Source organism: Neophocaena asiaeorientalis, unplaced genomic scaffold (genome assembly GCF_003031525.2).
Source record: "Neophocaena asiaeorientalis asiaeorientalis breed wild unplaced genomic scaffold, Neophocaena_asiaeorientalis_V1.1 scaffold72, whole genome shotgun sequence".
Lineage (NCBI taxonomy): Eukaryota > Metazoa > Chordata > Mammalia > Artiodactyla > Phocoenidae > Neophocaena > Neophocaena asiaeorientalis.
Window position 1 is genome coordinate 5,357,787 of NW_020185336.1, and position 4,054 is coordinate 5,361,840.

Sequence of the window (4,054 nt, forward strand, 5' to 3'; positions counted from 1 at the left end):
TCTCGGGTCCATCAAGACAAGTGAAGGCCACCTCTTGAAGAAAATGAAGTCTCTGCTTTAGAGAATGTTTTAGTTCCAGATTAATAGTTTTAGAAAATATATAGGCTCGCTTCCAGTTCATACTGGTTTACTTTTTTTTTTTCCTTTCCCATACAAACTATAACCTTTGATTTAGAAGTTGGATTATTAAATGGTTAGCATTGTGGTTTGGGTGTCACGGTGAGGTTTTAACCCCACGCTTTAGAGGTACAAATCCTTTTTACCTTCTCTCCTACCTCAGATTGTGTCTCACGCTGCAAAATACATTCCAACACTTGCCGTTTGTTCATTGGAGCAGGCATGAGGTATCTCAACACTCAGTTCACTAAGATGCTTCTTCTCCCAGCAGACACGTTCTGGGGCCCTGTGTTAGGGTGGTGATAAATTGATAATCCCCCTATAGTACACCCCACCCCCTTGTCAGGGAACCTACTGTCTCTGTGGTTTAGCATAATGGGTAGTATCTTTGTGTACAAAAGATTCCAGATATAAGGTAATTTACGCGTCCTATGAAGTCAAGTACAAAGCCAATGAAAAAGTATATCTTTTTTGAGGTAAAGGATTATTATGGGAAAAAGTGGATTGAAATGCGGGAGAGCTTGAGCTGGGTTCTAGCTTTCTGAGTGGGTTTGAAGGACTCATTCATTCTCTCTAGACACAGCTTTGTTTTGCTGTTTTCTGGGTTGGTTTTTTTTCTTTTGGTCCACACAAAAAGAAAGTTGGATTAGGCAATCTATAAGATTTTATTTCTAAAACAATTATTCCTTGAATTAATAAGCAATAACTCATCTTTTGTATACTGTTTCCAAAAGATATAAGCAAGATATTTTTTAAATTTATTCACGATATAGCCCTAAACAACAAAGAAAGCATGGGCAGACTCCAGGTTATCCGGGCATTCCAGATCCCAAGGGGATATTCAAATGAGGGAGACCAGTTCAACATCAAGGGCTTGCATAATCAGGTGCAAATACTCTGGAAAAGTGTGAGTGACTTAAAGACAAACAACCCTGTACAGACAGGACAAAGGGATAACATGTTTGAGAACTTATACTTCAGTCCTATTTGGGACCCTTGACCTCAGAAAGAAGAGAACTGCAATAAAGCAAAAGCTAAAGTTATTTAATAAATATACACAGCATCCTCATTCCGAATATTCTAGTGCTCACTGCTCTTTAAGTGTATGAATTCACTCTGAGACAGGAGGAAATTAGCAATCTAATTGTAACTGGTTCTAGAAATGACCTACAAGACTTGCTTCCTTATATATTATCAGTGTCATTAGGTGAAGTGTCTTTTAATTTGAGGCCCTCCTTGAACTGTAAGCTCCAACAAGCTTTCGCTAAACAGACTTCATTCACATTCTGAATCAGGTTTTTGTCTCACACATATTAACTTTTACAAAACAGAAAGAAACAATAGAGCTTATTAGGAAAAACTTGTTTTGAATAGTAAATTAAGCATAATGGAAATAGGCACATGTTTTAGCACGGTTCCCCCCCCCCCCACTTTATACCAATTGAACATTTACATCTTTTTCAAAGTGCTGTGATTTTCCCCTTAAGTCTTAAGCTGGCACCACACACTTTCAATAAATGAAACTTAACATCACTTGTATTTACTGAGAGTAATCATTGTAATACTGTGGATTCCAAATGCACAGCCTTCCCTAAAAAGAGTTTTAAGTAGTCACCCCTAAACTGTATTAATCAAGTCATTGTGGCATTCTAAGAATACAAAGAACTACCTAATTTCAAAGACAGTGTAAAATCAACTGTCAGTTTTGACTAGATTCAAATGATGCCCTGTTCTTGAGACTGGACACCTGTACATTCAGAGGTACACCTGACTACATGGTTTGTTATTGAGAGATATGTCCCAGGTGGAGGCACTTTCAAAGCCAATATATTTTCTTTATAACTGGTGTCAAATTGATGTATATATTAAAAAATCTTGGAAAATGATCTCAAAAAGGAAGTAACAGCCCAATGAGCCATATGTTCAGGGAACCTAACAGGTTTCCACTGGGACCAAATTTCACTTCACCTTTTTGTCCTTATGTGCAAATAAAAACTTATCTGTAAATACACCATTAAAACAATCATGCAAATTTGTGAAGTCTATAGACTGAGAAGAAATTACACTAAATCCATAATAACCAAGTTGTTGGAAGGTAAAGGATTTGATTATATATTAGAAATACATAACACAACATGGAATTGAACTAAATTTATTTGAACTTTATAGGTTTACCACATCAGAGAGAGACACTTTGCTTACACAGAATTGGTTAATGGAGAAAAGGCTGATGAACAGTTAATAAATTGCTTAATTTTGATGCTGATGGAGCATCTGAATCTCCAAGTTTACATTAAGAAATGTAAAGTTAATTTTTTTTTCTGTTAGATAGGTTGATATTTTAACAGGCTGAGATGCCAGGGAATTTTCCAAATGCCAGCTAATACTCTAGCACTAAAATGTCTGTGATGTACTAAGCGCAGAGAGGCCTACTTAGTGGTTTTCCCAAGAGTGGAAACCAAAAAGCATTAATATTTATTTACACACAATTCTTTATACAACTCTTTTTAAGAATTTTCAGTTTTAAAACTTTTAAACATTCTGTATGATTTCAGTAGATCCTAACAATTTTGCATTCAGCTATTGTATTGGTATGCCTGGGCATATTCTAAAAGGAAAAATTATTCACTCTGTGTGTTTGTGTAGTTTTTCATAGGACTAGGTCAGGGATGAAGATAGAAAATACCAAAATTTACTCAGGTCATTTTATTTTTTGTGTTGTACTTTTGTTATGAAACAGAGAAGGGTAGAGAGAGTAATACACATGAAACCGTCATATATATATGACAGTTTTATCAAACTTTCACATTTTATATTGATATTTTTAAAGAAACAACTGTGTGTGAAGTTATGCAATGGTAAAGGTCAGCAGAACAAAAATTATACTGCATGCATTACCTTTCAACTGCTTTCCTTTTCCATGTCTGGCTTGAGGGAAGGAAGTTTTATTATGTTAATTTAGGCACCTGGTTAACTAAATAGTACGGAACAAGTTAGAAGAAATTACATTCTCCTTCAGTCCAAATTCCTACCAGTTCTCTGTAGCTGTGTTTCACTTAACCTACGTAAGCCATAAGAACGTCAATGTTTCAATGATTGTTATTCTCTAAGGGTAGTTTATGTAAATCTGTAGTAGTAAAAACGTACGAACAAAAGTGTATTTTAAGCAAAAGCTCAACAATCAGCTTTTAAATTCAAAAAGTAGACAGAACCTCAGGTCCTGGGCCTGCCTCAACAGGTATAAAGAGACCTTTTCCAGCAGAGACTCAGGTTCTGGTGGATTATCTGTACAGGGGCAGCCACGGCCCTGCGGTTTTGACCAGCTTTCCCAAGGCAAGAACGCGGAGTGGAACATTCAGGCGGGGTGATGGGCTGCCAGAGATGCCCCGGCCCGGTCCTGCCTCTGGTCACCGCGGCGGAGGGCGCGGGTGGCCGGTTTCTTAAAGGCTTTCTTTCCCCCGCAACGACTGAATGGTATGATCTCCGGGGGTCCGGAAGCCCCTTAGCCTAGTCTTAGGGTCAGGAGGTCAAGCCTTGGAAGCACAACGAACGCTCAGGCCCTGTATTTGTCTTCCTCTCGGTGCTTACTAAACCGTTTAAGTCCAGTTGGGGCCTGGCTGGCGAGGGGAGGTTGCTGGGGTCTGCGGGGCTCGACCCGGGAGACTCTGCCGGCGGTGACCTCGCCCGCGGCCGGCGACGCTGCTCGGGGCGGCGGCGGCGGCGCTGGGGCTGAGTCGGGGGGCCTGCCGTCGGTCCGGGGGACCTTTTCCGCCTTCCTGGCTCCGAAACCCGGGAGACTCTGCCGGCAGTGACCTCGCCCGCGGCCGGCGACGCTGCTCGGGGCGGCGGCGGCGGCGCTGGGGCTGAGTCGGGGGGCCTGCCGTCGGTCCGGGGGACCTTTTCCGCCTTCCTGGCTCCGACTCTCTTCCCACCCCTC